We start from the raw sequence: 23,387 nt of genomic DNA on the forward strand, positions 1-23,387 counted from the left end.
TATTCATCAACTGCTCTGAATTCTAAGACTGATATTACAGAATGAGCCAACTGTTTATTCCTTATCACAGGGTGTGGTATTAAACACTCGCACTTTCCTTGTGCATGTCAGAATGTGTCATTTTTTTATTACGAATGATTTAATTAGCCACGGTGATTGTTTTTCTGAGTTGTAAGAGGCATCATTACATTTCAAATTCTTTTGTAGAAGAGATGTTGCTTGCTTGGAAAATCATGGTCTTTATGGGGATTTGTAATGAGACTCAGTGCCTGGGGGAGGATCCTGATTTCCCCTTGATTTAGTGTGTTTTTCCTTCTTGCCATAATGTTCTGTTTCTTCATACAGAGCATTATCTGTCCTGGACAACTCCATCTGGGGGAACCTGTCTAAGGAGGGAGGGCCCTTGTTTAGAGACAAGGCTTGGCAAAGATGAGGATTTTTTGGGGAGTGGAGGGAGATGGCACCCCAACATTCAGGCATTTGTGGTGTCTTAAGTAAGGAAGCCGCTCACCTGAACCAACTCAGCTGTGGCACGAAGAAAGGCAGGCACCTTCGGGGAGCGATGTGGAAACCCAAATCAGGTTCCTGCCTGCATTGCCCTCTGGAAGAGCATCTTCTCACTGACTGCTGTTTCCTGGTGGCTATCTGCTTGTGCATATCCGTCTGTCTGCTTTGGATGTCATCACAAGCATTTTGGACCCTGAAGAGAGGAAGGAGAGAAGAACATGTCTGGATGGAGATGGGAAAAAAAAGGAAATGAATACCCTTCACTTCTGACCCGGCGAATACAGAGCAAAGCAGTGGAGGCTGCCATGGGACATGCCTGTGCATCAGCTGTCAAACAGGCTGGAAAATGGGCTATGACGCACCCTCTGCCTAAGCTACTCACTCCCTCTGAGTTTGGTGGAAACCTGTCTTCTCTGTCCTGAGCATAAACATAAAGACACAGGAGCACGGAGGAGCGTGTGGGTGAGGTGTGCCGTGCCACCGCGGCAGGAGAATGGGCAGTAACAGCAGAGCCAGTCTGTGGTTTCAGAGCTCAGTTAACTTGGCAGGGATCAAGCCCTGACCCGTTTCTTCAGGAACAGGAAGGAGTGCCATTTAAATGTTGCGGCCACCAGCAAACATAATTTATGGGAAGCACATTTTCTAACCATCTACACTTGTTCCAGTCCCTTCGGATGGCATCCTGCCCAATGGCAAGTCAGCTGGAGCATGTCACAAGAGCAGGAGTACCAGGCGGCGACGTGCTTAGACAAGCCTCCTCAGCCAGGAGGTGCCATCTCCATGGCAATCCATCCCTGGGGCAGACCGGGAGGCACTTGCCTTTCCTTCTGCTTCACTGTACCTCTGAACTTTCCTGTGGCGCTCCTCAAACGCTTCTGAAATGAAGATAGAAGTGTGAATGTCACAGAGCCTCGTGGTTGCCAAGAAGAAAATTCAGATGTTGCAGGCACGGGGGAAATGGTGAACGCGGGAAAGGATCAGGAAATCAGTGGCTGACTTGCCTGGAGAATGAGGACACCAATAAGATAAGATGGTGACTGTCAGCAGCTGGCGTTTCGCAGCAGCATCCATTGCAAAGGATGTCCGTACGCATGGGGCAGCTGCCCCAGTGGTTGGGGGTTTTTAGCATTTTCATGATTATATCTGGTAAAAGCCCATCGAATATGCATGGCAGCGGTAATCCAGGGTGCCCAGGAGTTGAACGATATTATTTTGAAGGCTTGAGTGTCATCTTGTCTTCAGTAGGGATTATTGCAACCGCACCTCGTTTAATTCAGTGGATAACTGAGGGAGGTGGTTATGCTGTTACAGCGAGCAATAGATTTCAAAGTACGTTCTTTTGGTGGGGAGAATAAATCGTGTTCTTCCTGTTGTACGCAAACCCAGGGGCAGAGCTGGCGATCCGTCAGTGTTCCTGGTGCCCGGCCCAGCTGCTGTGTCAGCACCGAAGGGTGCTGGGCGCGGAGCCGGGCTGTCCGCGTGGCTGTGCTCAAACGGCAGCATCGAACCGGTACAAACAACTTCAGCCCCTTTTTACAAAGCTGCTTTTTAAAGAGTAAGGAATTGGACTTGCTACGGGCCTTGAGATTATTTAAAGAACTGATTTTTTCATTTACAAGTATTAACATAATTTGTGTATTTATTAAAGCAGTAAACAGAAAGCTAGAAACTGAAGCATCATCAAAATATTTAAGGCTTTTTCTTACTACTGCAGCACACTTTGTAAGAGGGGTTTTCCAGGAGACGATAATATCTTTCTGTGTGATCCTGCTTTTGTTTTTCCTTCAAGAGTAATTTCTAGCTGCTGACCTTTGTTGTTTAGCTCCATTACTCTCTGCCTCGAGGGCTTGTATTACTGGGTTTCTCAAATCCGTGCGGTAAGCATCAGCGTCCCAGAGACGATTTCCAGGGCCGCAGCAGTGTAGCTGGGATCCCAGAGAGCACTTTGTCAGCCATTTGTCATTTGACATTTGTCAGCGCATCGGGATTACACTGGGACTGTTTATCCCAGTCCACTGCAGGAGTGAGCGCCGGGGCCGCGTGTGTTGAAATAGTCTTAAATCAGAACTTTTCGGCGATGGATTCCCGTGTAGCTGGCAGCGTTGCAAGTGCAGGGCAGTAAGTTCACGTCCAAAAGCCCATCAGTATTAATTCTTTCTTCTGCACCAAACAAACCAAAGGCACGCAGCCTCCCGGTACAGGGAGCGCTGTCAGTTGCTTCAGACTCTATAGGAACTCCAGAACCTGTGTTGCTGAAAAGGTACTTTGCAAGCTAAAGATTGTTAGAAACAGCAACCTCTTCCTTCCAACATATATATGGGTTTGGGGGAATTATATTTTACTTTTTTTAATCAAAGACGGAAATTTAATTTTCCAAATTTTGAGATGGATGTGGTGAAAACGCTCACGCCCAAGAAAAATATTTGAATACTTCTGAGCAAGACGATAAGCCCAGCTAGAGCACTAGTGGTTAATTAATAAATGATTCAGCACTGCTTTAGCATTTATTTTCATGAGGCTGCTTGTGTATAAGAGCTGGGTACTCTGTGTTTTGCTCAAGCGGGATGTGGAAAAACTCGTGGGTTTGTGCATTTTGTTTCACTATAACACTGGGCCCACTAAAAGCAAGAGGAAGAGCTCAAAGTAAGGTTACAGGAGTGTGCTGCAGGTGTAGTAATAGCTTTTTAAGTCCTTGATCCGGCAAGTCTTTGGTTTTTGTCATGTTGGATGGTCTGGTGGTGTCTCCTGGTATGATGCCTCAATAAAATAAATTACCTTGCTTCTGTGTATTTCAGGCATGCTCAAATATTGTGGGTTTGGATTGAAATCCTTTATAAAGCTCCCAGTTCCGCAGGGACTTACAGTGGCGAGAACTGTGTAAGCTCACAGCTTTTGTAACTCTGATCTTGTTAGTTAAAAGGTGGCATGCTGATAGTTTCATTTCACAGTTGAATTTTTTTAATTATCTCTGAAGATGGATTTTAGCTTCTCAATTTTGGCCATCAGGTAGCATAACCTACAAGACAGTACGCAGAAAGAAACTTCAAATTGAATGTGCTTCAGGTCGTCTTTTAGCTCTGAAGCTGTATTTATCTGCACAAGAAAGTTTTAACTTGACCTCAGGAAAAAAGAACGAATCAATAAATCCAAGGAGGGTTTGCAATGTAGCATTGATATAAAACATGATTTATAAAGTCTGTAATAGCAAAAATCTGCTATATACTGCTGCCTCTGGGGGAGTGTAACAGCTGAATAGTTAAACACAACTTGGTTTAAACGTTTTGTGTTTTGGCTCTGCCATAGATAAAGGATGATATTGAAATTGATATTAAATTGAAATACCCGAGCAGTAACTTTAAGGGATGTTTTTATATACACACATCTATGCGTGTGTATGTGTACATATGTGAGATATATTTTACTGCCCGTATGTGTGTATGCAAGTACGTACCCAGCGTTCCCTTTATACGTATCACTGGACAATTCCTCCAGGGAAGACCTGGTCTCCTGGATATTCAGGACTCCGCTCGCTTTGTCTGAGGTACCCTTGCCTTCAGCCAAACCCTTCCATTTGCAGGTTAGCCTTTAGCAGTGAACTAAAAGACCTTCAGCTTGCCTAATTACTTTTGACCTCTGAGAACTAGGTCATCATGCAACACTGGGACTTTTCTGCTCTCATTTGTGTTTTCCTTGAATAGGGAGAAATTTATGTTCCTTTCCCCCAGACCAGAGTCCTATCCTGCCTCCTTGGCCAGGTTGGTCATCCTGGAAAAATTCCTGAACTGGCGACCCTGGAGAGCCCCATAAGATGAGCTCCCTCCAGTGGGCTGACCCACAGCAGGTGGATGGGGAGAGTCACCTGGTTTTGCTGGTCTGGAGGAAAGGTGATAAAAGGTACCTGTAAGAAGCCATTAAACTTCCGTGTGAAAACTCAATTTGAGAAAAGAACAACCTTCACTCCAGAAACTTGTGTTAAAAATGCAGATGCAAGGAAGAAAGAGAGGCTTTTCTGCCCTGGCTTTCTGGAGGTCTGGGTATGTCTGAAAGAGAGACAAGGAGCAGAGAAGCTGAGAAACTGGGAAACACCAGATCTCTTGTTTTTTCGCTTTAGTTCTCGAATGACCGTCCTGCCTAGCCCTATGAAATATAATGAAAATGAGAAAACCAAAAAGCAAAACAACACAGAAGAAAGTTTTCAGATGGCACTGGCTGTCGGTCCACAGGAGACAAAGCAAAAGCTGACTGACGGGGGACAATTACAGACTGTTGTCCCAGAGTCTGGAAAGAGGGGCATGCAAAGGGCCGTTTCAGCAGAATGAAACTAAATGCTCCACGTCATTGAGAATTACTTGTTTCTGGGCTCAATAAATATGGTATGTGGCTGTTCTGGCTGGGAATGGTCTATCTCCAGGCATCTTACGTTATCAGAAATAATAGAAATGAGTGTGCTTTTGGATGGAAAGTTGTGTAGGAATTTACCACCACGTCTGTATGCTTTGAACCAAGTTTTCAAATGATTCAGTAAATGGTATTTCCATGTCATATGTTAACTTCGAAGATCCCAGGCTCTGCAGAGTGTGACGTGTGCTCTGTTTAAGGTTTAATGCCTGCGTGTTGTATACAATTTTTAGAGTTAAATGCAGAGTTCATGTTGTTGAGGAAATGGGGCGCTGAGAGATCCTAAGAAGCTGTTGCGTGAAACGGGGCCAAGCGGTTTTGGCAGAAGATAAACCCCCTTGCGTTCTAACACTCCTCACCGAGGTGGGAGGCTAGGTGCGGCTGGGTTTAAATTCTGAGTGATGCCCAATTCAGCACTATCAGTCCAATCGCGTTTAATATGTGTTAAACTATTACGATTTGGATACACTAATAGTGGGCTGCACCTTCAGTCTAGTCGTGCTCCGGAACTAGCACGGCCTCTCTCAAGTTTTGGTTGCGTTCAGTGAGAAAGCGAAACGACTAGCTACTGAAACAGCGCAGTTTATTTAAACAACAGATATACAGGTTCTTTAGGATTGCCGGTGATAAATACACTGTCTGCAAAGCACGTGCCAATAAAGATATTACTAAGTATACAAACGTGCGACAAAATTATAAACGATACAGCCTGGCTATAAATGTAGGGTAGAGATTCTCTAGAGAAATTTCTAAGTCCCCGAGAAAGTGCTCGGTGTAATCGAAGTCTTACCCAAAGGCGTCCCTATGGGGGGGAAGAAAGGCTCAGCCCGTCGACTGATCCCGGAAATCAGCGGTGGAATTCTTCGCGATGGTGTCTTCCCTGACATCCCCTCTCTCTTGGGCTATTTTTATATTATTTTTTTATCTTCAAAGTGGAGTTTGAGTGACTTTAGTCATACGTACTTTTATTATGATTAATGTATTCAAGGAGGAGTGTTCACACCTCGGGAGCGGATAGCCTCCGGGATGGAGGTGTGTTTTGGTACATTGTGATGAGCAAAGTTCGCACAAAAGGACAGCATTTCATCAACATTTGACGAAATGTTGGCTCGGGTAGCGTGTAGGCCGCTTATCAGTTCCGTAGTACCATCTCGTCCCCATATCTGCTATTCGTCACAAGGGAAGGCCACGGAACAAGCGTGTTCCGTTCCATCCCTCCTGTAGTTTCGCAAACAACCTTGTACAGGGAATCACAGATGTTGCATTCTTCGTGTGCTAGCTGCGGCTGTATTCTACCTCAGAAGCCTCTTGATTTTATGACTTTCCTTAATGTGTGAACAACGCTGTATTTTTGTATTCTTGGCTAATTTAGTAATTATTCCACAGAAGCTTCAGGAAAACACCTTCCATATGCTTTGCTGGCTGACCCTAAAATACAGAATATCCAGTCATGTAGTGGGAGGTGTCCCTGCCCAGGGCAGGGAGTGGAACTATAGATGATCTTGAAGGTCCCTTCCAACCCGAACCATTCTGTGATTCTGTGGTATGGCTTTTACATACGCCTTGTGTGGTTTTGAACCACAGGACTGAAAGCCTTGCAGCTTTCTAAGCTGCTTCCATGAGTTTGCCAGCACTGGGCGGGTACTTGGGATCTAAGCAGATGTCGCGGCTCTGCCTGACTGTTCCGGCGCAGCTTTACCCCTTGCTCTCTGCACTTCACGCGTTTCAGAAAGGGCACATTCATTTAAAGTCCCAAGCAAGGGATCCAAATTCTCAGCTAGAGCCAAATGAAGAATCAGTGTCATTGTTTTTTTCTCCAGGCAGTAAGAAAGGCAGCCTTATTGTAGATGCTGAAAAAAATATTGCAGTCAGGTGAGATGGAGTGAAAGGGGAAAGCAATATATTGCACTTTGAAGCTTCAAACGTGGTAGGTAGCACAAGACGTCAAACTGCTCCACGTCGGGGGGGAGGTTCACTTCTTCCTCCTAAAAAAACTTCAAGAACTTCAGACGTAGCCATTACGAAGGAGCCGAGTTAGCAGAGAAACGAATCAAGGCACTGTGTTCCTCCACGCTGCTGTTTGTGAGGCTCTGAAGTACTGCGAGGAGGAACAGTTGCAGAGTAGCCGTATCTGGTTGATGAAGTGGCTGATCTCTGCAGCCATGAGATCTGCAATCTCTCAGACCCAAGACATTAATCTGTTTGATGATTTTTTTTATTTTTTTTTTTTGCTTCTAACAACATGGGAACTGCAGCAAGTGCTTCACATAAGACCTGAGAATATCCGTTAATCGTTTCTGAGGTGCCCAGTAAATATAAATGGGGTTTATTTTACCTCCCTGGGTGGCTGATCCTCGGAGCCTCCCTACGGGCTGACCCTACGCACTGAGTAGGATAAAAGACATATGTATGGAAGAGCTGTGCAAGGAGGTGGGATGTGTCATTCCAGAAAAGCTGGATCAGGGTGCGATCTCTGGAAATGGCTGGCACCCGCGGTTGGTTGCAGAAGCATCTAATCCTGGATTTTATGAAATTTTTGAAGGCAGAGATCAAATGAGTTAGGCTGAATGTGTGTGTAAGAGAAGGTTGTTGAACACACAGCAGGAGCAGGGTCGTATTTCCGAACTGTTGGTGGGGGTTGTTTTTGCCAAATTCTGGGCCGCTGCCGCGTTTTAGCAATATCTTCAAAGAACAGCAGTGCGACTTTACAGAGATAAATGTTACTTTTAGAGTTCCTTGGAAGAAAAGCCGAATAAAAAAATCTGTGGTGAAATAACAGCTTGTTCTCTTCGCTATTCTCCTTGTCTGCTCTTTGTCATGGATCTTCTTTTTTCCCCCCCTCTTAACGTCCCCCTTACGCAATGTGCTGCAGGGTAGAAGCTGCGCAGCAAATGAACTGGGTAGGCAGAAGCTCGATTTCCTGGACAGTTACCACCTTACACCCTACTGGCACTTGACAGCTTGGACTCTCCAGACTCATGAAAACCACGGCACTTAACATTTTCTTATCTATTTTTACTGGAATGCTCTTTTGCGCCTGTAACTTGCTGTCAGTGTCTTGCACGCTTAGGCCATGGGGCTGCGAACTCTGTCTTCGCTATTTTATGTACTGCCAAGCTTGGTACAGTGAGTCAGTAAATAACATTTTCTCCTATTAGCTAAACGAGCTTTTGAGGAATTGTGATTCTGCTGAGATTGGTGGGAAAATAATGGGTTGCATAAATAATGCTGAGGAAAGGGTAATGATTTGAAGATGGCCAGTAACAAGGAGAAATTAAGTAAACTTCAGCACTATGTAGTGGCTATCGTTTAGGAATATCTCAGTAAAAGAATAATTTTATAGAACTGAAATCCGAAATATTCTGTAGAAAATCTGGGAAAGTCTGACTTTTTTTGGTGATTGGCTTGTGAATGCTGAAAAGCGAACCGTGCGCTCTGCTATTCCTGATGCCTGCTCTGATGATAGAGGTGCTCAGGTATTGCCTAGCTGTAGTTTCCAAACGGTGTGGGGCTTCACCAATGCTGTTGTGGGTTTTTTTTTTTTTTTTTAGTCTTTTTTCCATTTTTGAGGAGAGAACATAACATTCTTTCCCATTTAGTTTTCCCGAATCTAGTGGTTTCTGGAATAGTTTGGGGGATCTGAACTTGGAGCTTGGTAACGTTTCAGTGCGGTTTTGTAATCTGTTAATCAGCATTCTGAGCAACTGAACTATGAATGTTTTGTAAGTATTTTTGAGCCACTGCGAATTATCCTGGATTATTTTAAGATTTTTGTGTGTGTTTGCTCCTGCCTGGGTTTATCACTTAAAATAATTTATTAACTTGTCATTCTAATCTTCAGAAAGACGTGTTCTCTCCTGTCAGTTAGCTTGGAAGGTTTCTTGGCTTTGTTTTTGATGTGTATATTGTTTATAATTGCAAGTTATTTTGCATCTTGGACTTTGTCAAGTTATCTCTGAAAATACGTGGCTTCTCCCAGCTTCTGGAGTGTCATTTCAAAAACACAGAGCAGATAATAGCGACTGCACATTGAACACTCTCATGCAGCCCGTGTTTCACACTGCAGTAAGTCATAACTGGGTAAATGGCAAGCCCTGGAGAATTTCTCCATTATTTCTAAAAAGTTTTAAGCATCAGTAATATGTACAGTATTAATGACTCGTTTCTGCTCCTGAATATTTAAGAAACTACCCTCTTGTGTCTTACAGGCCCTTGCTCTGATAACTGGAATGAAAATGCATTCAATACAGAGTTACTGTTTTCAATCCTGAGGTTACACTTCCAGAAGTTCTGTTTTTCTGTTATTGGTCTTCTGGATCAGGGCAATTAAATGCAAAATCGTATGTCTTGAATTCTCTGGGAGGATGTCTGAACATCTGCTGGGGAGCCTGTGAGCATCGCCACTGTAGCTGTGCCCTCCCCTGGCTTCAGTACCCATTAAATGCTTCGGCACCTTCGGCCTTATGAAAAAGAGGATGTCTTATTCATTCCTAGGGTGACTTGAAGGGAGTTTCAGTAACTCATCATCTCTTTTTTATTTTTCTTGATGCTGATATGTCCCTTGATGATCTAAAAGAGTGAACAAACAGTGCTGTATTAAAAGTGGCAGATTATAGTAAATTAGATGCCTCTCTAAATGCCAAGGAAAAAATTCAAAGGTATCTAGAGAAATTCCAAATGCAGCCAAAAAACTACTTTGAGATTCGTTCCGTGAAAGGACAAGCTAATGAATTTGGGGCTTGTAATCCAAGATAAATAAATCAGAACTGAGAGGGGGAGGGCTAGTAAAGCTCTGGGAGATGTAGGGGTAATAAAGGACTAACAAATAGGCATGACTGCGTGACATGATGAGGCAGCAGAAACGCCAACTATAATAACGTGTTAATGCTGAGCCTTGGAAGAAAGGAGCAGCAAAATGCTGCTTTCTGTGATAGCAAGAGCGGATCTAGAATAGCAGCTTAATTTGGGGGAGCAACGTTAGAAAAGTGTTAGGGAAGAGACAGGAGCTGGGAGGAGTTGCGGTGACTCCGGGACCAGAGGTGTTTCTGGGGTCAGCAGGCGTGGGTGTACGAGCCGATAATGGCAGAGCCAGGGAAGTGCCTTAAACGGAGAGGAAAAATCAGGGCAGAGGAGGTGAAAACTATACGGCGAAAAACCAACAAAACCAAAGTTGCTGACCGCAAGGCGTGTTAACTTTTGGCAATCCCTTCAGGAAAGTGTGAGGGCAGGACTTCTGCTATCTGCCTCGATACTCAGCTCTGGAAAGCCTGCTGCGTGCTGAAGTACTCCATTGGGGCTGCAGTTCAGGAGGGGTGTTGACTGGATGCCCTCGTGGGTCTCTTCAGTCCCAGCCCGTAGATTGCATAAAAGTCAAGGAAGGAACAAGCATGAGGACGGTGGCAATGTGATATAACTTGCTGTTGCCATAGATACCTGTGACCGTACGTAAGCATTAAACTGGTTTGGCTTAGCTCCGCGCGAAAAGCCGCTGTGGCTTAATTTCCTCTCCGCGCACACAGCTTGGAATATTTGGAAATGGTTATGATAACTTGTTATCCGTATAGTTTACCACTACAACCGTCTCGTGAAATTAAGGAGTGTAGTTGGAAGCCAAATCCCAGAAGAGACAGAGGGCATTTATGTACTAAAACTAAAAATCAGATTTGCCAGACACATGCGAAAAATTGCTAAGGTAGGCAGGCCTGCATTCTTGAAATTACCCATCTTTTACTTCCTTGTGACAGACAAGTCCTCTCGTTCTCTGAGCCATCATTATCTTGTTGATGTGGACCATTTTTTATTTTTTTTTTTTGTAAATTGCTTTGAAATTAGCTAATGAAGGATGGTAGACAAGAGATGATGATCTCTGTCAGGAAATGTGTGGTTTAGCCTTCAGTAGGTGGGAGGCGTGAAGGGAAGGTTTAAGCAAAGCTATGAATATGTTCAGGATATGTGTAGCCTGATCTTTTATTACTGGAGCTGGTAGAATAGGAATTGTTTTGATTGCAGTCATTTCTGTGGTAGTTATAGAAATGCTGCTACAGGGTTAAGACAAGGAAACGAAAATTGTGGTTTATTGTGGTGAATAAAAGGCAGGGGGAAGAGGTGGGAGGCAGGAACAGGTAAAATAAGCAACGCTTCTTCTCTGTGTAGAAGAGAAGCACGTTAGCCCAGAGTGGTGGACCTGAGGGACTTCCATCAGCAAGTCACATTTTTGGCTAATCATCACAGCCTAGAAAAAAACAAAAAACAAAAAACAAAAACCAAAGAATTGTAGGAATTTAGGAGAGGATACAGCTTTCTGCATTTAAGAATTCAGTCCCTGATAGTCCAGGGGAACAGATCTCACTTTCATACATGATCATTTTCCATCGGATGTTGTATTTTTTGCCCCAGCTACTATTTTTGCAAGACTATTACTGCTGTGATGGCTAAAAGTTCTCTTCTGGTTTCATCGGTCACTAGTGGACACTCTGGCTACTCTTTGCCCTCTGTAAGATTCCTGAAACTGCAGTCGAAGAGAGGAAAACAAATTCCTCCTTGGATGGATGCTCAACCTCCTTACTTGCAATACACAGTACCTTTGATTTTTTTTTTTATTTTTTTTTTTTTTTCATACCTCCACATCCTATATAGACTGTGTTTGCAATGCGAACTCAGGCTGTGATCGTGGTGGCTGGGTCCCTCACTGGGTCTCCAAGGACTGCTCTCTTGGAATTTGACTGTATGTGTTCCTTCCTTTCAGGGGATAAACGTTTTGTGGTGGAGATGATCTCCGTGAGGAAGACCAGACCATGGTACCTCGTGGCAGTTACCTTGAAAAGGACATATATGCCCTATGAGGCTTTCCTTACTTTACTGCAAGTATTCTTGGGCAGTTGCGTTGGGCAGCTGTTCTACTAATGCTGCCGCTGGCCAAAGGTGTAAGACCCGGGCAGTGATTTCCCTTTACACTCTCTTAAGATTTTCAGTTATTAGAGGATGCTGAACAGCTTGGGACAGATCACGTTACAAACAATAAAAGGATTTTTCCCAACCCGAAGCAAAATTTACTTGTAGAAAGCAAAACAGAGTTGTGAACAGTGTTGGTTGGTCTTCAGGCAACACTCTGCCCGTAAGCTGGTGGGGACAACAATTCTCGACCTGTAGTTTCCAGTATTTGTGGTTTGTGGGTCTCTCTTACATCTGAACACTTCAGTGCCAAGCACGCCGCTGTGAACATTCATGAGAATGCCTAATTTACTGCTATATTCAAATGGCATGTGTCAGTTAAGGAAAAAAAAAAAAAAAACACAGAAAGAAAAAACCAAAATGAACCAAACCCCAAACCAAACCAGCCTTCCATATGGAAACATTATCCCTCTCTTCACATAAAAACCAATCTGTTCAAAAGTGCTTCCCTCTAGGGCAGAGAAGCTTCCAATCTTCAGGACAGAAAAATTATTTTTTTGTTGTCATTCAGTCCCATATGTTGAGCTCTGCAAATGTATTGTCTTGGTGTGTAACACTGAGCTTGTTTTGTGTTTTAATAGCATAAACTATAATTTTTAGTGTTTGGAAGTCAGAGACTTCAGTACAGTCTTCAAGGTTGTGTAGGTTGTTTTTTTTTTTTTTTTCCTTCAGTAATGTAAATTATTAATTTGCCAGTTGTGGTGGAGCTCCAACCCTTTTGGGAAGGCAACGCGTGCTGTGCTTGGCCGCAGGCTGTTCCGGTGTTTGCTGTGTCACGCCGAGCGTTGTCTGATCCTGGCTGTAAAACGTTTTGGGATGAGATGGTGTAGCATTGCCTTTCTTGCTACAGACCAACATCCGAGGGAGGTATAGATGCAGTGAAAACGGGCTCTAGGACTGTGGCTGCGTTTTAACCCTTTGCGGACAGTGCTGCGGGAACGCTGTGTGAGCAGAAGCAGGGAGCTGGGCAGAAGGTCACTGCAAAGTCGGGGCATAATCAGTTCTGCCAGGAGAAGGTTTCAAACAGAGATCTCAGTCCAGATGTTAACTTGGATTATTCCAAACCTTACGTTAGCCTGGACTGCAAGAGGGATCGCTGCTGACATCCTGGCAAAACCTAAACTGATTTCAGAGGGCTTAACTTTGCTAGGCTTGTGTGTGCCTCCTGCATTCAGGGCTGTTTCACGCTGGGGACAGGCAGATTTCGGAGGCAAAAGGAGCCCATGAACCTCTCTGCAGCCTGTGACAGAAACCCTGCCAAAACTTGAGCTGCTTCTTGTATTGCTCGATGGGATGGGCTCAACGTTGGGCTCAGTGCTTGTCGACTGGGATGGGTGCCTGGGGTGATGTGGTCCATCCAGTGTCTGAGCCTTCGCCCTGCTTGTGGGTTGTGCCAGGGAGAGCTGAATCACGGGCCCGGGCCTCTCTGATGGGTGGTGTTTCTGAGATAAAGGTCAATTTAAAATATCCCAAACCAACGACAGGCAAGAGGTGCGACTTTACACAGTGGACTCTGGTGGCATTGTTCCGAACACAGGTTGCATGTGTCAAGGGAGGGATCTGAAGTTGCCAGGCATGGGGAGATGGTGACCCAGCAGTCTCCTGGGCCAGGGGGAGCGCCAGGGCTGGAGTGGGAATGTCCGCAGCTTCTGCCTGGAGTCCACCAGGTCAAAAGTGCTGCTGGTCGTTGCCTCCAAGGTAGGAGTCTTGGGCTCATCAGCGCAGAGAGCCTGGCTGGACGTCTGTGGTTTGAATAGCCAGGTCACCAACGCAAGACAAGGAGCAAATACCTGAAGGGGACCTACGGGAAAGCTGGGGAGGGACTCTGGAGCCATGGGACGAGGGGGAAGGGTTTTACACTGGAAGAGGGGAGATTTAGATGAGATCTGAGGAAGAAATTCTTTGCTGTGAGGGCGGTGAGCCCCTGGCCCAGGTTGCCCAGAGAAGCTGTGGCTGCCCCATCCCTGGAGGGGTTCAAGGCCAGGCTGGACGGGGCTTGGAGCAACCTGGTCTGGTGGGAGGTGTCCCTGCCCAGGGCAGGGGAGTTGGAACAAAATGATCTTTAAGGTCCCCTTAAACTCTAACCATTCTACGGTTCTGTAAATCAAGTTGGCAGCACAGACAAACAGCACAAAAACCCCTGTAGAAGCTTCCGAGCTGATGGCAAACGTGAACGAGAGCCAGGATTTCACCAAGGAGTTTTGTACAAAATTCAATCTTTTAAATAAAAAGGAGGGGAATCATCAAACTCTCCAGGGACTGTAACTAAGAATTTACTTAGAGGTGGGGGCATGAAGCCTTGAATCCAGATGCTATCTTAAACGCCCAAATGAATAAAAAGAATGCATGTGTGTGGAAAGAACAAAAATCTAAGCGGGCTGCGATTTAGTCACTCGAGGTCGCACGTGTTCAGGGACTGTCTCATAAAGTTCCCGTTACTTCTGTTGCTGCTACTGGGGCAGCCTGGAGCCTCTGGTTTTACTAGAGCAGGGGGGAAGGTGTCTGATTTAGACACTGAAAACCATTTTCATAATCTAAAACTGCACATTTCTGTATTGCTTGTAATCATGGTAGCTTCTCCTCATGTTTGAGTATGCTTTTGAGGAAAGCTAGCTCTTTCCCTTTCATAGCCATAGCAACGAGTCATTGCTATGGGTTTTCAAACTCTGCTGTTATCTCTGTTTTGGTCCAGAAGAGGGACCTAAGCTTGCACTGGAAATGACCTTTCTGTCAGTCGGACCATTGGGTGGTACCTCTGATGATACATCTCGTTGCTCTCCTTAGGTCGTTGCTTTTTGTTTCTTTTATGTCCTCAGAGGCTGCTGCTAGTAAGCAGTAACCATGTATTATTATTCTCTCTTCCAAGGTACATACTTCAAAAATCCTGCTGTAATTTTAGTGAATATGAACCAAAACCTTTTCCTTCTTCCAAGCCAAGAAAGAGATTACACAGAATCCCAGAATGGTTCGGGTTGGAAGGGACCTTAAAGATCATCTAGTTCCAACCCCCCGTCCCTGGGCAGGGACACCTCCCACTAGATCAGGTTGCTCCAAGCCTCATCCAACCTGGCCTTGAACCCCTCCAGGGATGGGGCATCAACAACTCCCCTGGGCAACCTGTTCTGGTGCCTCACCACCCTCACAGCAAAGAATTTCTTCCTGATATCCAATCTAAATCTCCCCTTCTTCAGTTTGAGGCCGTTACCCCGTGTCCTATCATTACACTCCCTGATCCAGAGTCCCTCCCCATCCTTCCTGTAGGCCCCCTTTAGGTTAATCTTCTCTTCTGGCATTTTAAGATACTGGGAAGATATTTTTTTTTTCCACCTACCATTTCTATTTGTTTATTCAATAATATTTACTTGTTAACAGCATCATAGGTATGGGACTGCTTTTCTTTGTTAGGCAGATGCAGGGCCAGCATAGGCAGATGCAGGGCCAGCATAAAGTATCAGCCGAGTTCAATGCCTGTACACCTGACCTGGCATTTGCTGCTGCACGGACAGAAAAGCCTCTGTGTAAATGCTGGATGGAGTGCACAGGGAGGCTGCACCTGAGCGGGTAAGCCCTCCTCCAGCAATTCTAGGGAAATTCTAGGCACTTCTGGGGGAAAAAAGGGTGTGAGCCATTATTTGGGCCACTCTTGCTAATGGTCGCGTGTAATTAAGCTGATTCTTTGGCCAGCATGCTGGGGATGGCAGAGAACCTTGTCAGACCAGCACAGACATTTCGCCTCCTCTGTCCCCAAAGGGATGCTCCCACTGCTGGTACTTGCGCAGTCTGTGTCCTGCTGTCAGTCACCTATGGAGCACGTAGGGCTGTTTTAGCAGCAGTAGATTGGTGCTCTGAGCATACCTGCTGCTTCAGTCTGACCTGGCTAAGCACAGGGCAGGTACCAAATTTCTCCTGTCCTTTATTTCACTCACCTTATTCCCAGAGAAGGTATAATTTGATATGGTAAATTCACTCTGTTCCCCTGAAGAGAAATGTTTTCAAAAAAATTGGATTTATTACAGGACAAGGCTTTGCTTCTCAGAGCATGACTCTTATAATCTTATCCTTTGCAGGTTACATGCAGTGCGTATTCCCTGGCATTTTTATTATTTTCTGTTTGCTTCTCAGTCCCCAGGTTTCCTACCTGGGGCTCCCCTTCAGAAGTTCAGACATGCACTGGGCTTCTGTCGTTGGTGATCTCCTGGTGTGAGATGGAGCTCAGAACCCCACTTTCTTCTTTGGAAAGACAAGCCTGGTTTCCTTTCTTCTGAGCGGCTCCTTGAAGTTTTGCTCAGCAGTGAATAAATCCTGGTGTCTCTAGCTCAGAGCACGCAGAGGAGAAAGGAGTCTGTGGCCTCGTGGCTCCAGGCCCAGGAATCTATTGGAATAATGACTCTAATTTATGTGTGTGTATAATAAATGCTGAAATGTTCACTTACGCTGTTTATTTAGAAGTTTTGCCATACAGTAATTTCAGGCTTTTCAGAAGTTTTTGGTAATATTTCTAATGTCTCGTACAAGTAGATCTTAAGAGGAAAAAGAATGGTTGTTTGCTTTATTATGTTAATTTAATATCTACACTAAATTAAAGACCACCAAAGAACAAAACATAATCCATTAGTCATTAAACTGCAAAGTACAATGTATTTAAAACTATCACCATTTTGACAAGCTGAAGGGAAACTCATTTAATGGAAATGCCATCTTCCTGGCTGAATTTTGATTAGCTTCCAGCTCGTGTGAAATGTTGAAAGTTGCTTTCTCCTCCTGCTCTTGATTTAGTGCTAGACCTTCTTTAGCGAAGGCCTTGGGATATGTGTGACTCTATTCTTGATGACATTTTGGATGACAGGTTTTTTTTAATTAATTTCCCCAGGTTTATGTCACTTCTTCAACCATTTCATTTAAGCATCTCACTTAACACCATTTGATTTCCTCTTTCCTGTTTCTCGGTTCGGTTGGGAAGTAGCCAACTGTCCTGGTTCCGGTGGGGATAGGGTTAATTTTTCCTGGTATTCCATGCCATGTGAGCCACGCCCACCCTGAGCTGCCGGGGGAGGGGGCAGGAAGTTGCTGCTTAAAAGCGGGCTGGGGCGTCCCGGGTCTGGCGGGCCGGCGAGTGGGCGGGGAGCGGCGGTTCCGTAATCGTGTTTGTATATTCCCCTATCCGTGTTGTTGTTGTTTGCCTGTTCCCTTTGCTGTCCTGTTAAACTGCCTTTGTCTCAACCCAAGAGTCTTGCCTTTTCTTACGATTCTTCCTGTATTAGGAAGGCGCGAGCGAGCGGCACGTGGTTCTTTGTTGCCATCTGAGGCTAAACCACGACAGTCCTTTTTGGCGCCCAACGTGGGGCTCGAAGGGTTGAGATAACAACAGAATCCAACTAGAACGTGGAAAAAACGGTTTTGGGTTTTTTTTTTGTATGCATTTATTTTATTAGGTAAATAGTCACTGGTCATCATGTTGCTTGGTTTGTTCTCATGGCTGTGTTACATAAATTCCTATATGGCTTATGTACTCCCTGCGATGCTGTTTACCATGTCTGGAAGAGGGATGAGGATTATCATTCTGCTGTCCTGTGCGATATCTGTTTATGATATGATAACATCACTGTTCAGACGGCTATTTTGGGGTGTTTATGTGGTTTTGCTGTCCTGTCCGTACATTGGACACCGTCTCTCAGAATTTGTTAATAATTTCCCCAGCCCTTTTGCCTCCCTTTTCTCCTTCGGGTCAGGTATGACAGCTTTTGAGAATTTTGAATATCCTTGGGATACTCAAACCAGCGTGTTCCTAGTGCTATGTCTCCTGAATACGTTCCAGGTCTTGTTTATGGTTAAGCGACTATTTAAGACTACCACCCGGAGATCTGCTCCGAGGCTGGATAGTCAGGGGTGGCATGGCATGTGGGAGAGCATGGGAAGGTACCTAGAGAACTACTCACCTCCAATGGTCTGGGACTTCACCCCTGAACAATTACAGGACCCTGATAAAGTGGTAGAATATTTGAAGGGAAAATGCTGTGGCTATTCTAGAGAGGCACAACTCACCGCGCTGTGCTGGGCCCTGGCCAATATCTACCAGGCACTGCTGAGAATTATGCAGCACCCTCAAGGGGAAGAGATGGAAACCAGACCGGCAGCCCCTGCGGCTGCTGCAGCCCCTGCGTCAGCCCCTGCGGCTACTGCAACCCCTGCGGCAGCCACTGCGGCTACTGCAACCCCTGTGACGGACACTGCCGCTACTGCAACCCCTGTGACGGACACTGCGGCTACTGCAACCCCTGTGGTAGCCACTGCCACTGAACCAGGGAACCAACCCATGCCGGTATCAGTTGCCCCCATACAGAAGAAGAAGTACACAAAGAAATCAGTTCTCTTAGTAAGAGATGATGATGAACCAGGGTCATCACGAGAGCAGGAGGAAGAGGCAGAACCAGAGATAATTACTCGATCCTTATCCTTGAGTGAGCTGCAGGATATGCGAAAAGATTTCAGCCGACTTTCAGGCGAGCACATTGTCACCTGGCTGCTCCGGTGCTGGGATAATGGAGCCAGTAGCCTGGAATTAGAGGGTAGGGAGGCCAGGCAGCTGGGATCCCTGTCTAGGGAAGGCGGCATTGACAAGGCGATTGGGAAAAAGACCCAAGCCCTCAGCCTCTGGAAACGACTCCTGTCAGGCGTGAGGGAGAGGTACCCCTTCAGTGAGGATGTTGTATGTCAGCCAAGCAAGTGGACTACCATGGAAAGAGGTATCCAGTACCTGAGAGAATTAGCCGTGCGGGAGATGATTTATTATGACTTGGACAATGCACACTTACCCACAGACCCTGATGAGGTGCGATGCACAAGGCCCATGTGGCGGAAGTTTGTACGGAGCGCACCATCGTCATATGCCAACTCCCTGGCAGTAATGGAATGGAAAGGTGAAGAGGGACCAACGGTGGATGAGGTAGCTGGCCGGCTCCGGCGATATGAAGAAAGTCTCTCTTCCCCCCTTGTCTCAGCTGTGGAGAAACTGTCGCGGAAGGTCCAGCAACTTGAAGAGAATATGTCCTACTCCCCACCTGCACGGGCCAGCATCTCAGCTATTAGAAGCAGGCATTTCCCCACTCAAGAGAGAGAGTACAGAGGGTACACACCACGAGGCACCCTGTGGTTCTACCTGCGGGACCACGGAGAGGACATGAGGAAGTGGGATGGACAACCTACTTCGATCCTGCGGACACGGGTACAGGAGTTGCAAGGAAGGACAACCATAAAAGGGGATCCCTCCAGGAAAAGTGCCGCCCCAGTTTCCAGTGGGCCGTTCCCCAGACAAAGCAGAAGGCCTGATCTTGCTTCTGATCCTCTTGAAGGAACTTCCAAGTCATTTATGCAAGAAGTGAGTAATGGATACTATGACCAGTATTAGGGGGGCCCTGCCTCCGGCCAGGTGGAGGAAAGGGACAACCGGGTTTATTGGACGGTGTGGATTCGATGGCCTGGCACATCAGACCCACAGGAGTATAAGGCTCTAGTGGACACGGGTGCGCAGTGTACTTTAATACCATCAAGCTATAGAGGGGCAGAACCCATTTGTATTTCTGGGGTGACAGGGGAATCCCAAGAGTTGACTGTACTGGAGGCAGAAGTGAACCTAACTGGGAATGAGTGGCAAAAGCATCCCATTGTGACTGGCCCAGAGGCTCCATGCATCCTTGGTATAGATTACCTCAGGAGAGGGTATTTTAAGGACCCAAAAGGGTACCGCTGGGCCTTTGGCATAGCTGCTTTGGAGACAGAGGAAGTTAAACAGTTGTCTGCCTTGCCTGGTCTCTCGGAGGATTCTTCTGTTGTGGGGTTGTTGAGGGTCGAAGAACAACAGGTGCCGATTGCTACCACAACGGTGCATCGGCAGCAGTATCGCACTAACCGAGACTCTCTGATTCCCATCCATGAGCTGATTCGTCAACTAGAGGTTCAAGGAGTGATCAGCAAGACTCGCTCACCCTTTAACAGTCCCATATGGCCGGTGCGAAAATCTAATGGAGAGTGGAGGCTAACTGTAGACTATCGTGGTCTGAATGAAGTCACGCCACCGCTGAGTGCTGCCGTGCCGGACATGCTAGAACTCCAGTACGAACTGGAGTCCAAGGCAGCCAAGTGGTATGCCACGATTGATATAGCGAATGCATTCTTCTCAATCCCTTTGGCAGCAGAGTGCAGGCCACAGTTTGCTTTCACTTGGAGGGGCGTCCAATACACCTGGAATCGACTGCCCCAGGGGTGGAAACACAGCCCCACCATTTGCCATGGACCGATCCAGACTGCACTGGAACAGGGTGAAGCTCCAGAACATCTGCAGTACATTGATGACATCATTGTATGGGGAAACACAGCAGAAGAAGTTTTTGAGAAAGGGAGTAAAATAGTCCAAATCCTTCTGAACGCTGGTTTTGCTATAAAGCGAAGTAAGGTCAAGGGACCTGCGCAGGAGATCCAGTTTTTAGGAATAAAATGGCAAGATGGACGCCGTCAGATTCCAATGGATGTGATCAACAAAATAGCAGCTATGTCTCCACCAACTAGTAAAAAGGAAACACAGGCTTTCTTAGGTATTGCGGGTTTTTGGAGAATGCATATTCCAGATTACAGTCAAATTGCAAGCCCTCTGTATCAAGTAACCCGGAAGAAGAATGATTTTAAATGGGGTCCTGAGCAACGACAAGCTTTTGAACAAATCAAACAGGAAATAGTCCATGCAGTGGCCCTGGGGCCAGTCCGGGCAGGACAAGATGTTAAAAATGTGCTCTACACCGCAGCCGGGGAGAACGGCCCTACCTGGAGCCTCTGGCAGAAAGCACCAGGGGAGACTCGAGGTCGACCCCTAGGGTTTTGGAGTCGTGGATACAGAGGATCCGAAGCCCGCTACACTCCAACAGAAAAAGAGATATTGGCAGCATATGAAGGGGTTCGAGCTGCTTCGGAAGTAGTTGGTACAGAAGCACAGCTCCTCTTAGCACCTCGACTGCCGGTGCTGGGTTGGATGTTCAAAGAAAGGGTCCCCACCACACATCATGCAACCGATGCTACATGGAGTAAGTGGATTGCACTGATCACGCAGCGAACTCGAATGGGAAACCTCAGTCGCCCAGGAATTCTGGAAGTGATCATGGACTGGCCAGAAGGCAAGGATTTCGGAATGTCACCAGAGGAGGAGGTGACGCGTGCAGAAGAGGCCCCACCATATAATAAACTGCCAGAAAATGAGAAGAAATATGCCCTGTTCACTGATGGGTCCTGCCGTATTGTGGGAAAGCATCGAAAGTGGAAGGCTGCTGTGTGGAGTCCTACACGACGGGTTGCAGAAGCCAGTGAGGGACAGGGTGAATCGAGCCAGTTTGCAAAGGTGAAGGCTATTCAGCTGGCTTTGGACATTGCTGAGCGAGAAAAATGGCCAGTACTTTATCTCTACACTGACTCATGGATGGTGGCAAATGCTCTGTGGGGGTGGTTACAGCAGTGGAAGCAGGGCAACTGGCAGCGCAGAGGCAAACCGATCTGGGCTGCTGACCTATGGCAAGATATTGCTGCCCGGATAGAGAATCTGGTTGTGAAAGTACGCCATGTAGATGCCCACATACCGAAGAATCGGGCCACGGAGGAACATCAGAACAACCAGCAGGTGGATCGGGCTGCTAGGATTGAAGTGGCTCAGGTGGATCTGGACTGGCAACATAAGGGTGAACTATTCATAGCTCGGTGGGCCCATGACTCCTCAGGCCATCAAGGGAGAGATGCGACATATAGATGGGCTCGTGACCGAGGGGTGGACTTGACCATGGACACTATTGCACAGGTCATCCATGAATGTGAGACATGCGCTGCAATCAAGCAAGCCAAGCATTTGAAGCCTCTTTGGTATGGAGGGCGATGGCTGAAATACAAATATGGGGAGGCCTGGCAGATTGATTATATCACACTGCCACAAACCCGTCAAGGCAAGCGCTATGTGCTCACAATGGTGGAAGCAACCACCGGATGGCTGGAAACATACCCTGTGCCCCATGCCACTGCCCGGAACACTATCCTGGGCCTTGAAAAGCAAGTCCTGTGGCGACATGGTACCCCAGAGAGAATTGAGTCGGACAACGGGACTCATTTCCGAAACAGCCTCATAGACACCTGGGCCAAAGAGCATGGTATCGAGTGGGTGTATCACATCCCCTATCACGCACCAGCCTCTGGGAAGATAGAACGATACAATGGACTGTTAAAAACTACACTGAGAGCAATGGGTGGTGGGACTTTAAAACACTGGGATACACATTTAGCAAAAGCTACTTGGCTAGTTAACACCAGGGGATCTAACAATCGGGCTGGCCCTGCCCAATCAAAACTTCCACGTACTGTAGAAGGGGATAAAGTCCCCGTAGTGCACATGAAGAATATGCTAGGGAAGACAGTCTGGGTTAGTCCTGCCTCAGGAAAAGGCAAACCCATCCGTGGGATTGCTTTTGCCCAAGGACCTGGGTGCACTTGGTGGGTGATGCGGAAGGATGGGGAAGTCCGATGTGTACCTCATGGGGATCTGATTTTGGGCGAGAATAGCCAATGAATCAGATTGTGTGTTGTTAATTGCGAAGTAACACTGTCACTGTATGTCCTCATTGCTATAATTGCTATCAGTTGTACTACAAGTAAGGCACAGGGATGATGGGATAAGAACTGATCTCAGCAGCTGGCGCCCAGCAGTTTCCTCAAGATCTACATCTTCAGCCCACGGACTGTGTGCATGAGCCACACCAGGTGCACCAGTCACAAGCTCCGAAAAATACAGCATGCAACAGACCAGCACCACCCAGCATCTCACCTGCCCTGAGAGACTGTTCTAACAGATGGAGCCCAAAGCCGTGGATTAAAAGAACTCAACGGACACTTTGGAGGAATGGCCCATAAACTAAGGGCATTATATGTGTGTATATATATATATATATATAACAGGGGAAAGTGGTGGCAATTCATTGGAACCTGCTAGGCATGGCATAGATGGTATGGAATAAGGGGTGGATAATGTCCTGGTTCCGGTGGGGATAGGGTTAATTTTTCCTGGTATTCCATGCCATGTGAGCCACGCCCACCCTGAGCTGCCGGGGGAGGGGGCAGGAAGTTGCTGCTTAAAAGCGGGCTGGGGGTCCGGCCGGCAGGTGAGCGGCAGGGAGCTGCGGTTCCGTAATCGCGTTTGTATAGTCCCCTGTCCGTGTTGTTGTTGTTGTTTGCCTGTTCCCTTTGCTGTCCTGTTAAACTGCCTTTGTCTCAACCCAAGAGACTTGCCTTTTCTTACGATTCTTCCTGTATTAGGAAGGCGCGAGCGAGCGGCTTGTGGTTCTTTGTTGCCGTCTGAGGCTAAACCACGACACCAACATAGCAAGGAATTTGCAGAAATTAAGGCAAAAAAGGTAAATTGAAACACAAGTCAGTGAATCGACATATCGGTCACCTGCATTGCTGGGAGGTAGCTGAGGACTGCAGTCCCTCAGCCACCATGAATCCATGAG

The 23,387-nt window shown here is 46.5% G+C and overlaps 1 protein-coding gene across 4 annotated transcripts in view; it reads left to right on the forward strand.

The window, feature by feature from the left end:
• Positions 1-23,387, forward strand: part of HTR2C (5-hydroxytryptamine receptor 2C) — a 269,572-nt gene that overhangs the window by 99,951 nt on the left and 146,234 nt on the right. The gene's annotated exons all lie outside the window — the stretch shown is intronic.

The sequence above is a fragment of the Chroicocephalus ridibundus genome, chromosome 9, assembly GCF_963924245.1.
Source record: "Chroicocephalus ridibundus chromosome 9, bChrRid1.1, whole genome shotgun sequence".
Classification (NCBI taxonomy): domain Eukaryota; kingdom Metazoa; phylum Chordata; class Aves; order Charadriiformes; family Laridae; genus Chroicocephalus; species Chroicocephalus ridibundus.